Below are 15,267 nucleotides of genomic sequence, written 5' to 3'. Positions count from 1 at the left end.
TGTAGGAATTTCTCTCTCTTTCACTGTCTTTGTTTCACGGGTTTTTAAAAGTAATTTATTTTTATAATGGGGTTTAGCTGCTTTTCACGGCTGTGTTTATGCCGCTTTACACCCACTTGACTCACTTCCAGAGAGATATCAATACATAGGTTTGAAGATTCTTACTAGTCAGATATATTCTTGTGCGGTGAATAGGGGGTGTTGAGTCCAGTTCACTGAGCAAGGAGTAGGTCTTTCTATTACATATTGGGTTTATGGAACGGTATCTGAACTAATTTGAAACCCTTGTTTTATGCATCACCCCACCTCACCTTTCCCTTTAAGCAGCCATAGTGTGTTTTCTAAACGTGTGACTCTGTTCTGTTTTGTAATTCAGTTCAAGTGTAGCGGTTTTTACATTCCCTCTATAAGTGACAGCTTATGATAAGTGTCTTTTTCTGTGTGACTTATTTCACTTAGAATCTTCGTACCTAAATCCACTCATCATTCTGCTACTAGCCTTATGACATTGATTTCATGGCTGAGTGATATTCCATTGTACATAAGGACCACCACTTCTTTATCCATTTTTCTCTTTCCTGGGATATTTAAGGTGTCATGAAGTGGAGGTTCTTGTCAACAGAGCAGCCCTAAACTTTGGGGTGCCTGTGTCTTGCTGATTTTTAGTTTTCCCAATGTATACGCCCATGAGTGGAAGTGCCCTATGCGCTCTAAGCTGTGTTTTTTCGGTGTTTCAGGACACACCGTACACTTCTCCAGAGTGGCTGTTGGCAATTTCCATCCCGCCCATCAGCGTAGCAAGGCTCCCATTTCTCCATGGCCTGTGCTGCATTTCTGGTTTTTACACTTTTTTCAGCATGGCCCTTTTGACCGATGGGAAGCGAGACTTCTTTGTAGCGCTGATTTGCCTTTCCATGTTGCTTGGTTGGCCAAAAAGGGCGTATGCGTTTTTTCCTGAATATATTCAGGAAAAAACGCATACGCCCTTTTTGGCCAAGGGCATCATTTTCGACGTTTTGCTGCTTTTCATGTGGTTTAAAGGCGATTCGAATCTACCTCCTGAAATCTGTTTCCTGCAATTCTGCCTTGCTTTCAAATCCTCTTCGTTGCCTTCCCTCAATATATTTGTGGACGAGAGTTATCATTTATAACTCTGCAGGTTTGTGAATTGCAGTGCCCCTGAGCTCCATTTTTCAACTCGCTTTTTTGGGAGCTGGCCGCAAAAGCGCAGGAGTGCCTCAGGTCCTATTCTGGTTCCGGGCGGCAGGCTGAGCCTGTGGTTAATTCTTCTTCCTGATGGGAAAATAGAGTGACCTGTGCCTGTCCCAACACCTAGAGCTAGTCTCTCATTGGCTCCCCCTCTTCCCCTTCATCCTCAGGACAAATTGCAAGCTGTACGGAACAGGAGGTTAAAGGTGCTGATGCTCCAAGGAGGGAGAGTGCTAGTAAAGCGGCTGGAATGGCGAACCGGAGCACAAGGAGATGAGAAATGAGGTGCGTTTTAGAAACCTTTCCCGATCACACGGTGTACCACCTTCTGGGTTTCTCATGCATGTTTTCGATGTAGGAAGATGCCCTTGAACCTGGAGATTTGGGACCCATGGGATGGGTAACAGGCAGTATTACTTTAAAGGCTCTGCCTTTGCTCCCCCAACCTCACCAAACCTCTCAGCCCCGAGAGTGTCCACCCTTCTGTCTCATCCAGCTGTGGGTCTAGATATGGTCACTCCAGGTTGCATCACAGCCCCTGAAAGAATTTTGTAGGAATTTCTCTCTCTTTCACTGTCTTTGTTTCACGGGTTTTTAAAAGTAATTTATTTTTATAATGGGGTTTAGCTGCTTTTCACGGCTGTGTTTATGCCGCTTTACACCCACTTGACTCACTTCCAGAGAGATATCAATACATAGGTTTGAAGATTCTTACTAGTCAGATATATTCTTGTGCGGTGAATAGGGGGTGTTGAGTCCAGTTCACTGAGCAAGGAGTAGGTCTTTCTATTACATATTGGGTTTATGGAACGGTATCTGAGCTAATTTGAAACCCTTGTTTTATGCATCACCCCACCTCACCTTTCCCTTTAAGCAGCCATAGTGTGTTTTCTAAACGTGTGACTCTGTTCTGTTTTGTAATTCAGTTCAAGTGTAGCGGTTTTTACATTCCCTCTATAAGTGACAGCTTATGATAAGTGTCTTTTTCTGTGTGACTTATTTCACTTAGAATCGTCGTACCTAAATCCACTCATCATGCTGCTACTAGGCTTATGACATTGATTTCATGGCTGAGTGATATTCCATTGTACATAAGGACCACCACTTCTTTATCCATTTTTCTCTTTCCTGGGATATTTAAGGTGTCATGAAGTGGAGGTTCTTGTCAACAGAGCAGCCCTAAACTTTGGGGTGCCTGTGTCTTGCTGATTTTTAGTTTTCCCAATGTATACGCCCATGAGTGGAAGTGCCCTATGCGCTCTAAGCTGTGTTTTTTCGGTGTTTCAGGACACACCGTACACTTCTCCAGAGTGGCTGTTGGCAATTTCCATCCCGCCCATCAGCGTAGCAAGGCTCCCATTTCTCCATGGCCTGTGCTGCATTTCTGGTTTTTACACTTTTTTCAGCATGGCCCTTTTGACCGATGGGAAGCGAGACTTCTTTGTAGCGCTGATTTGCCTTTCCATGTTGCTTGGTTGGCCAAAAAGGGCGTATGCGTTTTTTCCTGAATATATTCAGGAAAAAACGCATACGCCCTTTTTGGCCAAGGGCATCATTGTTGACGTTTTGCCGCTTTTCATGTGCTTTAAAGGCGATTCGAATCTACCTCCTGAAATCTGTTTCCTGCAATTCTGCCTTGCTTTCAAATCCTCTTCGTTGCCTTCCCTCAATATATTTGTGGACGAGAGTTATCATTTATAACTCTGCAGGTTTGTGAATTGCAGTGCCCCTGAGCTCCATTTTTCAACTCGCTTTTTTGGGAGCTGGCCGCAAAAGCGCAGGAGTGCCTCAGGCCCTATTCTGGTTGCGGGCGGCAGGCTGAGCCTGTGGTTAATTCTTCTTCCTGATGGGAAAATAGAGTGACCTGTGCCTGTCCCAACACCTAGAGCTAGTCTCTCATTGGCTCCCCCTCTTCCCCTTCATCCTCAGGACAAATTGCAAGCTGTACGGAACAGGAGGTTAAAGGTGCTGATGCTCCAAGGAGGGAGAGTGCTAGTAAAGCGGCTGGAATGGCGAACCGGAGCACAAGGAGATGAGAAATGAGGTGCGTTTTAGAAACCTTTCCCGATCACACGGTGTACCACCTTCTGGGTTTCTCATGCATGTTTTCGATGTAGGAAGATGCCCTTGAACCTGGAGATTTGGGACCCATGGGATGGGTAACAGGCAGTATTACTTTAAAGGCTCTGCCTTTGCTCCCCCAACCTCACCAAACCTCTCAGCCCCGAGAGTGTCCACCCTTCTGTCTCATCCAGCTGTGGGTCTAGATATGGTCAATCCAGGTTGCATCACAGCCCCTGAAAGAATTTTGTAGGAATTTCTCTCTCTTTCACTGTCTTTGTTTCACGGGTTTTTAAAAGTAATTTATTTTTATAATGGGGTTTAGCTGCTTTTCACGGCTGTGTTTATGCCGCTTTACACCCACTTGACTCACTTCCAGAGAGATATCAATACATAGGTTTGAAGATTCTTACTAGTCAGATATATTCTTGTGCGGTGAATAGGGGGTGTTGAGTCCAGTTCACTGAGCAAGGAGTAGGTCTTTCTATTACATATTGGGTTTATGGAACGGTATCTGAGCTAATTTGAAACCCTTGTTTTATGCATCACCCCACCTCACCTTTCCCTTTAAGCAGCCATAGTGTGTTTTCTAAACGTGTGACTCTGTTCTGTTTTGTAATTCAGTTCAAGTGTAGCGGTTTTTACATTCCCTCTATAAGTGACAGCTTATGATAAGTGTCTTTTTCTGTGTGACTTACTTCACTTAGAATCGTCGTACCTAAATCCACTCATCATGCTGATACTAGCCTTATGACATTGATTTCATGGCTGAGTGATATTCCATTGTACATAAGGACCACCACTTTGTTATCCATTTTTCTCTTTCCTGGGATATTTAAGGTGTCATGAAGTGGAGGTTCTTGTCAACAGAGCAGCCCTAAACTTTGGGGTGCCTGTGTCTTGCTGATTTTTAGTTTTCCCAATGTATACGCCCATGAGTGGAAGTGCCCTATGCGCTCTAAGCTGTGTTTTTTCGGTGTTTCAGGACACACCGTACACTTCTCCAGAGTGGCTGTTGGCAATTTACATCCCGCCCATCAGCGTAGCAAGGCTCCCATTTCTCCATGGCCTGTGCTGCATTTCTGGTTTTTACACTTTTTTCAGCAAGGCCCTTTTGACCGATGGGAAGCGAGACTTCTTTGTAGCGCTGATTTGCCTTTCCATGTTGCTTGGTTGGCCAAAAAGGGCGTATGCGTTTTTTCCTGAATATATTCAGGAAAAAACGCATACGCCCTTTTTGGCCAAGGGCATCATTGTCGACGTTTTGCCGCTTTTCATGTGCTTTAAAGGCGATTCGAATCTACCTCCTGAAATCTGTTTCCTGCAATTCTGCCTTGCTTTCAAATCCTCTTCGTTGCCTTCCCTCAATATATTTGTGGACGAGAGTTATCATTTATAACTCTGCAGGTTTGTGAATTGCAGTGCCCCTGAGCTCCATTTTTCAACTCGCTTTTTAGGGAGCTGGCCGCAAAAGCGCAGGAGTGCCTCAGGCCCTATTCTGGTTCCCGGCGGCAGGCTGAGCCTGTGGTTAATTCTTCTTCCTGATGGGAAAATAGAGTGACCTGTGCCTGTCCCAACACCTAGAGCTAGTCTCTCATTGGCTCCCCCTCTTACCGTTCATCCTCAGGACAAATTGCAAGCTGTACGGAACAGGAGGTTAAAGGTGCTGATGCTCCAAGGAGGGAGAGTGCTAGTAAAGCGGCTGGAATGGCGAACCGGAGCACAAGGAGATGAGAAATGAGGTGCGTTTTAGAAACCTTTCCCGATCACACGGTGTACCACCTTCTGGGTTTCTCATGCATGTTTTCGATGTAGGAAGATGCCCTTGAACCTGGAGATTTGGGACCCATGGGATGGGTAACAGGCAGTATTACTTTAAAGGTTCTGCCTTTGCTCCCCCAACCTCACCAAACCTCTCAGCCCCGAGACTGTCCACCCTTCTGTCTCATCCAGCTGTGGGTCTAGATATGGTCAATCCAGGTTGCATCACAGCCCCTGAAAGAATTTTGTAGGAATTTCTCTCTCTTTCACTGTCTTTGTTTCACGGGTTTTTAAAAGTAATTTATTTTTATAATGGGGTTTAGCTGCTTTTCACGGCTGTGTTTATGCCGCTTTACACCCACTTGACTCACTTCCAGAGAGATATCAATACATAGGTTTGAAGATTCTTACTAGTCAGATATATTCTTGTGCGGTGAATAGGGGGTGTTGAGTCCAGTTCACTGAGCAAGGAGTAGGTCTTTCTATTACATATTGGGTTTATGGAACGGTATCTGAGCTAATTTGAAACCCTTGTTTTATGCATCACCCCACCTCACCTTTCCCTTTAAGCAGCCATAGTGTGTTTTCTAAACGTGTGACTCTGTTCTGTTTTGTAATTCAGTTCAAGTGTAGCGGTTTTTACATTCCCTCTATAAGTGACAGCTTATGATAAGTGTCTTTTTCTGTGTGACTTATTTCACTTAGAATCGTCGTACCTAAATCCACTCATCATGCTGCTACTAGGCTTATGACATTGATTTCATGGCTGAGTGATATTCCATTGTACATAAGGACCACCACTTCTTTATCCATTTTTCTCTTTCCTGGGATATTTAAGGTGTCATGAAGTGGAGGTTCTTGTCAACAGAGCAGCCCTAAACTTTGGGGTGCCTGTGTCTTGCTGATTTTTAGTTTTCCCAATGTATACGCCCATGAGTGGAAGTGCCCTATGCGCTCTAAGCTGTGTTTTTTCGGTGTTTCAGGACACACCGTACACTTCTCCAGAGTGGCTGTTGGCAATTTACATCCCGCCCATCAGCGTAGCAAGGCTCCCTTTTCTCCATGGCCTGTCCTGCATTTCTGGTTTTTACACTTTTTTCAACATGGACCTTTTGACCGATGGGAAGCGAGACTTCTTTGTAGCGCTGATTTGCCTTTCCAGGTTGCTTGGTTGGCCAAAAAGGGCGTATGCGTTTTTTCCTGAATATATTCAGGAAAAAACGCATACGCCCTTTTTGGCCAAGGGCATCATTGTCGACGTTTTGCCGCTTTTCATGTGCTTTAAAGGCGATTCGAATCCACCTCCTGAAATCTGTTTCCTGCAATTTTGCCTTGCTTTCAAATCCTCTTCGTTGCCTTCCCTCAATATATTTGTGGACGAGAGTTATCATTTATAACTCTGCAGGTTTGTGAATTGCAGTGCCCCTGAGCTCCATTTTTCAACTCGCTTTTTTGGGAGCTGGCCGCAAAAGCGCAGGAGTGCCTCAGGCCCTATTCTGGTTGCGGGCGGCAGGCTGAGCCTGTGGTTAATTCTTCTTCCTGATGGGAAAATAGAGTGACCTGTGCCTGTCCCAACACCTAGAGCTAGTCTCTCATTGGCTCCCCCTCTTCCCTTTCATCCTCAGGACAAATTGCAAGCTGTACGGAACAGGAGGTTAAAGGTGCTGATGCTCCAAGGAGGGAGAGTGCTAGTAAAGCGGCTGGAATGGCGAACCGGAGCACAAGGAGATGAGAAATGAGGTGCGTTTTAGAAACCTTTCCCGATCACACGGTGTACCACCTTCTGGGTTTCTCATGCATGTTTTCGATGTAGGAAGATGCCCTTGAACCTGGAGATTTGTGACCCATGGGATGGGTAACAGGCAGTATTACTTTAAAGGCTCTGCCTTTGCTCCCCCAACCTCACCAAACCTCTCAGCCCCGAGAGTGTCCACCCTTCTGTCTCATCCAGCTGTGGGTCTAGATATGGTCACTCCAGGTTGCATCACAGCCCCTGAAAGAATTTTGTAGGAATTTCTCTCTCTTTCACTGTCTTTGTTTCACGGGTTTTTAAAAGTAATTTATTTTTATAATGGGGTTTAGCTGCTTTTCACGGCTGTGTTTATGCCGCTTTACACCCACTTGACTCACTTCCAGAGAGATATCAATACATAGGTTTGAAGATTCTTACTAGTCAGATATATTCTTGTGCGGTGAATAGGGGGTGTTGAGTCCAGTTCACTGAGCAAGGAGTAGGTCTTTCTATTACATATTGGGTTTATGGAACGGTATCTGAGCTAATTTGAAACCCTTGTTTTATGCATCACCCCACCTCACCTTTCCCTTTAAGCAGCCATAGTGTGTTTTCTAAACGTGTGACTCTGTTCTGTTTTGTAATTCAGTTCAAGTGTAGCGGTTTTTACATTCCCTGTATAAGTGACAGCTTATGATAAGTGTCTTTTTCTGTGTGACTTATTTCACTTAGAATCGTCGTACCTAAATCCACTCATCATGCTGCTACTAGCCTTATGACATTGATTTCATGGCTGAGTGATATTCCATTGTACAGAAGGACCACCACTTCTTTATCCATTTTTCTCTTTCCTGGGATATTTAAGGTGTCATGAAGTGGAGGTTCTTGTCAACAGAGCAGCCCTAAACTTTGGGGTGCCTGTGTCTTGCTGATTTTTAGTTTTCCCAATGTATACGCCCATGAATGGAAGTGCCCTATGCGCTCTAAGCTGTGTTTTTTCGGTGTTTCAGGACACACCGTACACTTCTCCAGAGTGGCTGTTGGCCATTTACATCCCGCCCATCAGCGTAGCAAGGCTCCCATTTCTCCATGGCCTGTCCTGCATTTCTGGTTTTTACACTTTTTTCAGCATGGCCCTTTTGACCGATGGGAAGCGAGACTTCTTTGTAGCGCTGATTTGCCTTTCCAGGTTGCTTGGTTGGCCAAAACGGGCGTATGCGTTTTTTCCTGAATATATTCAGGAAAAAACGCATACGCCCGTTTTGGCCAAGGGCATCATTGTCGACGTTTTGCCGCTTTTCATGTGGTTTAAAGGCGATTCGAATCTACCTCCTGAAATGTGTTTCCTGCAATTCTGCCTTGCTTTCAAATCCTCTTCGTTGCCTTCCCTCAATATATTTGTGGACGAGAGTTATCATTTATAACTCTGCAGGTTTGTGAATTGCAGTGCCCCTGAGCTCCATTTTTCAACTCGCTCTTTTGGGAGCTGGCCGCAAAACGCAGGAGTGCCTCAGGCCCTATTCTGGTTGCGGGCGGCAGGCTGAGCCTGTGGTTAATTCTTCTTCCTGATGGGAAAATAGAGTGACCTGTGCCTGTCCCAACACCTAGAGCTAGTCTCTCATTGGCTCCCCCTCTTCCCCTTCATCCTCAGGACAAATTGCAAGCTGTACGGAACAGGAGGTTAAAGGTGCTGATGCTCCAAGGAGGGAGAGTGCTAGTAAAGCGGCTGGAATGGCGAACCGGAGCACAAGGAGATGAGAAATGAGGTGCGTTTTAGAAACCTTTCCCGATCACACGGTGTACCACCTCCTGGGTTTCTCATGCATGTTTTCGATGTAGGAAGATGCCCTTGAACCTGGAGATTTGGGACCCATGGGATGGGTAACAGGCAGTATTACTTTAAAGGCTCTGCCTTTGCTCCCCCAACCTCACCAAACCTCTCAGCGCCGAGAGTGTCCACCCTTCTGTCTCATCCAGCTGTGGGTCTAGATATGGTCAATCCAGGTTGCATCACAGCCCCTGAAAGAATTTTGTAGGAATTTCTCTCTCTTTCACTGTCTTTGTTTCACGGGTTTTTAAAAGTAATTTATTTTTATAATGGGGTTTAGCTGCTTTTCACGGCTGTGTTTATGCCGCTTTACACCCACTTGACTCACTTCCAGAGAGATATCAATACATAGGTTTGAAGATTCTTACTAGTCAGATATATTCTTGTGCGGTGAATAGGGGGTGTTGAGTCCAGTTCACTGAGCAAGGAGTAGGTCTTTCTATTACATATTGGGTTTATGGAACGGTATCTGAGCTAATTTGAAACCCTTGTTTTATGCATCACCCCACCTCACCTTTCCCTTTAAGCAGCCGTAGTGTGTTTTCTAAACGTGTGACTCTGTTCTGTTTTGTAATTCAGTTCAAGTGTAGCGGTTTTTACATTCCCTCTATAAGTGACAGCTTATGATAAGTGTCTTTTTCTGTGTGACTTATTTCACTTAGAATCGTCGTACCTAAATCCACTCATCATGCTGCTACTAGCCTTATGACATTGATTTCATGGCTGAGTGATATTCCATTGTACATAAGGACCACCACTTCTTTATCCATTTTTCTCTTTCCTGGGATATTTAAGGTGTCATGAAGTGGAGGTTCTTGTCAACAGAGCAGCCCTAAACTTTGGGGTGCCTGTGTCTTGCTGATTTTTAGTTTTCCCAATGTATACGCCCATGAGTGGAAGTGCCCTATGCGCTCTAAGCTGTGTTTTTTCGGTGTTTCAGGACACACCGTACACTTCTCCAGAGTGGCTGTTGGCAATTTACATCCCGCCCATCAGCGTAGCAAGGCTCCCATTTCTCCATGGCCTGTGCTGCATTTCTGGTTTTTACACTTTTTTCAGCATGGCCCTTTTGACCGATGGGAAGCGAGACTTCTTTGTAGCGCTGATTTGCCTTTCCATGTTGCTTGGTTGGCCAAAACGGGCGTATGCGTTTTTTCCTGAATATATTCAGGAAAAAACGCATACGCCCGTTTTGGCCAAGGGCATCATTGTCGACGTTTTGCCGCTTTTCATGTGGTTTAAAGGCGATTCGAATCTACCTCCTGAAATGTGTTTCCTGCAATTCTGCCTTGCTTTCAAATCCTCTTCGTTGCCTTCCCTCAATATATTTGTGGACGAGAGTTATCATTTATAACTCTGCAGGTTTGTGAATTGCAGTGCCCCTGAGCTCCATTTTTCAACTCGCTTTTTTGGGAGCTGGCCGCAAAAGCGCAGGAGTGCCTCAGGCCCTATTCTGGTTGCGGGCGGCAGGCTGAGCCTGTGGTTAATTCTTCTTCCTGATGGGAAAATAGAGTGACCTGTGCCTGTCCCAACACCTAGAGCTAGTCTCTCATTGGCTCCCCCTCTTCCCCTTCATCCTCAGGACAAATTGCAAGCTGTACGGAACAGGAGGTTAAAGGTGCTGATGCTCCAAGGAGGGAGAGTGCTAGTAAAGCGGCTGGAATGGCGAACCCGAGCACAAGGAGATGAGAAATGAGGTGCGTTTTAGAAACCTTTCCCGATCACACGGTGTACCACCTTCTGGGTTTCTCATGCATGTTTTCGATGTAGGAAGATGCCCTTGAACCTGGAGATTTGGGACCCATGGGATGGGTAACAGTCAGTATTACTTTAAAGGCTCTGCCTTTGCTCCCCCAACCTCACCAAACCTCTCAGCCCCGAGAGTGTCCACCCTTCTGTCTCATCCAGCTGTGGGTCTAGATATGGTCACTCCAGGTTGCATCACAGCCCCTGAAAGAATTTTGTAGGAATTTCTCTCTCTTTCACTGTCTTTGTTTCACGGGTTTTTAAAAGTAATTTATTTTTATAATGGGGTTTAGCTGCTTTTCACGGCTGTGTTTATGCCGCTTTACACCCACTTGACTCACTTCCAGAGAGATATCAATACATAGGTTTGAAGATTCTTACTAGTCAGATATATTCTTGTGCGGTGAATAGGGGGTGTTGAGTCCAGTTCACTGAGCAAGGAGTAGGTCTTTCTATTACATATTGGGTTTATGGAACGGTATCTGAGCTAATTTGAAACCCTTGTTTTATGCATCACCCCACCTCACCTTTCCCTTTAAGCAGCCATAGTGTGTTTTCTAAACGTGTGACTCTGTTCTGTTTTGTAATTCAGTTCAAGTGTAGCGGTTTTTACATTCCCTGTATAAGTGACAGCTTATGATAAGTGTCTTTTCTGTGTGACTTATTTCACTTAGAATCGTCGTACCTAAATCCACTCATCATGCTGCTACTAGCCTTATGATATTGATTTCATGGCTGAGTGATATTCCATTGTACATAAGGACCACCACTTCTTTATCCATTTTTCTCTTTCCTGGGATATTTAAGGTGTCATGAAGTGGAGGTTCTTGTCAACAGAGCAGCCCTAAACTTTGGGGTGCCTGTGTTTTGCTGATTTTTAGTTTTCCCAATGTATACGCCCATGAATGGAAGTGCCCTATGCGCTCTAAGCTGTGTTTTTTCGGTGTTTCAGGACACACCGTACACTTCTCCAGAGTGGCTGTTGGCCATTTACATCCCGCCCATCAGCGTAGCAAGGCTCCCATTTCTCCATGGCCTGTCCTGCATTTCTGGTTTTTACACTTTTTTCAGCATGGCCCTTTTGACCGATGGGAAGCGAGACTTCTTTGTAGCGCTGATTTGCCTTTCCAGGTTGCTTGGTTGGCCAAAACGGGCGTATGCGTTTTTTCTGAATATATTCAGGAAAAAACGCATACGCCCGTTTTGGCCAAGGGCATCATTGTCGACGTTTTGCCGCTTTTCATGTGGTTTAAAGGCGATTCAAATCTACCTCCTGAAATGTGTTTCCTGCAATTCTGCCTTGCTTTCAAATCCTCTTCGTTGCCTTCCCTCAATATATTTGTGGACGAGAGTTATCATTTATAACTCTGCAGGTTTGTGAATTGCAGTGCCCCTGAGCTCCATTTTTCAACTCGCTTTTTTGGGAGCTGGCCGCAAAAGCGCAGGAGTGCCTCAGGCCCTATTCTGGTTGCGGGCGGCAGGCTGAGCCTGTGGTTAATTCTTCTTCCTGATGGGAAAATAGAGTGACCTGTGCCTGTCCCAACACCTAGAGCTAGTCTCTCATTGGCTCCCCCTCTTCCCCTTCATCCTCAGGACAAATTGCAAGCTGTACGGAACAGGAGGTTAAAGGTGCTGATGCTCCAAGGAGGGAGAGTGCTAGTAAAGCGGCTGGAATGGCGAACCGGAGCACAAGGAGATGAGAAATGAGGTGCGTTTTAGAAACCTTTCCCGATCACACGGTGTACCACCTTCTGGGTTTCTCATGCATGTTTTCGATGTAGGAAGATGCCCTTGAACCTGGAGATTTGGGACCCATGGGATGGGTAACAGGCAGTATTACTTTAAAGGCTCTGCCTTTGCTCCCCCAACCTCACCAAACCTCTCAGCGCCGAGAGTGTCCACCCTTCTGTCTCATCCAGCTGTGGGTCTAGATATGGTCAATCCAGGTTGCATCACAGCCCCTGAAAGAATTTTGTAGGAATTTCTCTCTCTTTCACTGTCTTTGTTTCACGGGTTTTTAAAAGTAATTTATTTTTATAATGGGGTTTAGCTGCTTTTCACGGCTGTGTTTATGCCGCTTTACACCCACTTGACTCACTTCCAGAGAGATATCAATACATAGGTTTGAAGATTCTTACTAGTCAGATATATTCTTGTGCGGTGAATAGGGGGTGTTGAGTCCAGTTCACTGAGCAAGGAGTAGGTCTTTCTATTACATATTGGGTTTATGGAACGGTATCTGAGCTAATTGGAAACCCTTGTTTTATGCATCACCCCACCTCACCTTTCCCTTTAAGCAGCCATAGTGTGTTTTCTAAATGTGTGACTCTGTTCTGTTTTGTAATTCAGTTCAAGTGTAGCGGTTTTTACATTCCCTCTATAAGTGACAGCTTATGATAAGTGTCTTTTCTGTGTGACTTATTTCACTTAGAATCGTCGTACCTAAATCCACTCATCATGCTGCTACTAGCCTTATGATATTGATTTCATGGCTGAGTGATATTCCATTGTACATAAGGACCACCACTTCGTTATCCATTTTTCTCTTTCCTGGGATATTTAAGGTGTCATGAAGTGGAGGTTCTTGTCAACAGAGCAGCCCTAAACTTTGGGGTGCCTGTGTCTTGCTGATTTTTAGTTTTCCCAATGTATACGCCCATGAGTGGAAGTGCCCTATGCGCTCTAAGCTGTGTTTTTTCGGTGTTTCAGGACACACCGTACACTTCTCCAGAGTGGCTGTTGGCAATTTACATCCCGCCCATCAGCGTAGCAAGGCTCCCATTTCTCCATGGCCTGTGCTGCATTTCTGGTTTTTACACTTTTTTCAGCATGGTCCTTTTGACCGATGGGAAGCGAGACTTCTTTGTAGCGCTAATTTGCCTTTCCATGTTGCTTGGTTGGCCAAAACGGGCGTATGCGTTTTTTCCTGAATATATTCAGGAAAAAACGCATACGCCCGTTTTGGCCAAGGGCATCATTGTCGACGTTTTGCCGCTTTTCATGTGGTTTAAAGGCGATTCGAATCTACCTCCTGAAATGTGTTTCCTGCAATTCTGCCTTGCTTTCAAATCCTCTTCGTTGCCTTCCCTCAATATATTTGTGGACGAGAGTTATCATTTATAACTCTGCAGGTTTGTGAATTGCAGTGCCCCTGAGCTCCATTTTTCAACTCGCTTTTTTGGGAGCTGGCCGCAAAAGCGCAGGAGTGCCTCAGGCCCTATTCTGGTTCCGGGCGGCAAGCTGAGCCTGTGGTTAATTCTTCTTCCTGATGGGAAAATAGAGTGACCTGTGCCTGTCCCAACACCTAGAGCTAGTCTCTCATTGGCTCCCCCTCTTCCCGTTCATCCTCAGGACAAATTGCAAGCTGTACGGAACAGGAGGTTAAAGGTGCTGATGCTCCAAGGAGGGAGAGTGCTAGTAAAGCGGCTGGAATGGCGAACCGGAGCACAAGGAGATGAGAAAGAGGTGCGTTTTAGAAACCTTTCCCGATCACACGGTGTACCACCTTCTGGGTTTGTCATGCATGTTTTCGATGTAGGAAGATGCCCTTGAACCTGGAGATTTGTGACCCATGGGATGGGTAACAGGCAGTATTACTTTAAAGGCTCTGCCTTTGCTCCCCCAACCTCACCAAACCTCTCAGCGCCGAGAGTGTCCACCCTTCTGTCTCATCCAGCTGTGGGTCTAGATATGGTCACTCCAGGTTGCATCACAGCCCCTGAAAGAATTTTGTAGGAATTTCTCTCTCTTTCACTGTCTTTGTTTCACGGGTTTTTAAAAGTAATTTATTTTTATAATGGGGTTTAGCTGCTTTTCACGGCTGTGTTTATGCCGCTTTACACCCACTTGACTCACTTCCAGAGAGATATCAATACATAGGTTTGAAGATTCTTACTAGTCAGATATATTCTTGTGCGGTGAATAGGGGGTGTTGAGTCCAGTTCACTGAGCAAGGAGTAGGTCTTTCTATTACATATTGGGTTTATGGAACGGTATCTGAGCTAATTTGAAACCCTTGTTTTATGCATCACCCCACCTCACCTTTCCCTTTAAGCAGCCATAGTGTGTTTTCTAAACGTGTGACTCTGTTCTGTTTTGTAATTCAGTTCAAGTGTAGCGGTTTTTACATTCCCTGTATAAGTGACAGCTTATGATAAGTGTCTTTTCTGTGTGACTTATTTCACTTAGAATCGTCGTACCTAAATCCACTCATCATGCTGCTACTAGCCTTATGATATTGATTTCATGGCTGAGTGATATTCCATTGTACATAAGGACCACCACTTCTTTATCCATTTTTCTCTTTCCTGGGATATTTAAGGTGTCATGAAGTGGAGGTTCTTGTCAACAGAGCAGCCCTAAACTTTGGGGTGCCTGTGTTTTGCTGATTTTTAGTTTTCCCAATGTATACGCCCATGAATGGAAGTGCCCTATGCGCTCTAAGCTGTGTTTTTTCGGTGTTTCAGGACACACCGTACACTTCTCCAGAGTGGCTGTTGGCCATTTACATCCCGCCCATCAGCGTAGCAAGGCTCCCATTTCTCCATGGCCTGTCCTGCATTTCTGGTTTTTACACTTTTTTCAGCATGGCCCTTTTGACCGATGGGAAGCGAGACTTCTTTGTAGCGCTGATTTGCCTTTCCAGGTTGCTTGGTTGGCCAAAACGGGCGTATGCGTTTTTTCTGAATATATTCAGGAAAAAACGCATACGCCCGTTTTGGCCAAGGGCATCATTGTCGACGTTTTGCCGCTTTTCATGTGGTTTAAAGGCGATTCAAATCTACCTCCTGAAATGTGTTTCCTGCAATTCTGCCTTGCTTTCAAATCCTCTTCGTTGCCTTCCCTCAATATATTTGTGGACGAGAGTTATCATTTATAACTCTGCAGGTTTGTGAATTGCAGTGCCCCTGAGCTCCATTTTTCAACTCGC

Source organism: Balaenoptera physalus (assembly GCF_965194825.1).
Source record: "Balaenoptera physalus genome assembly, chromosome: 15".
Lineage (NCBI taxonomy): Eukaryota > Metazoa > Chordata > Mammalia > Artiodactyla > Balaenopteridae > Balaenoptera > Balaenoptera physalus.
This window is presented reverse-complemented; position numbering follows the sequence as displayed.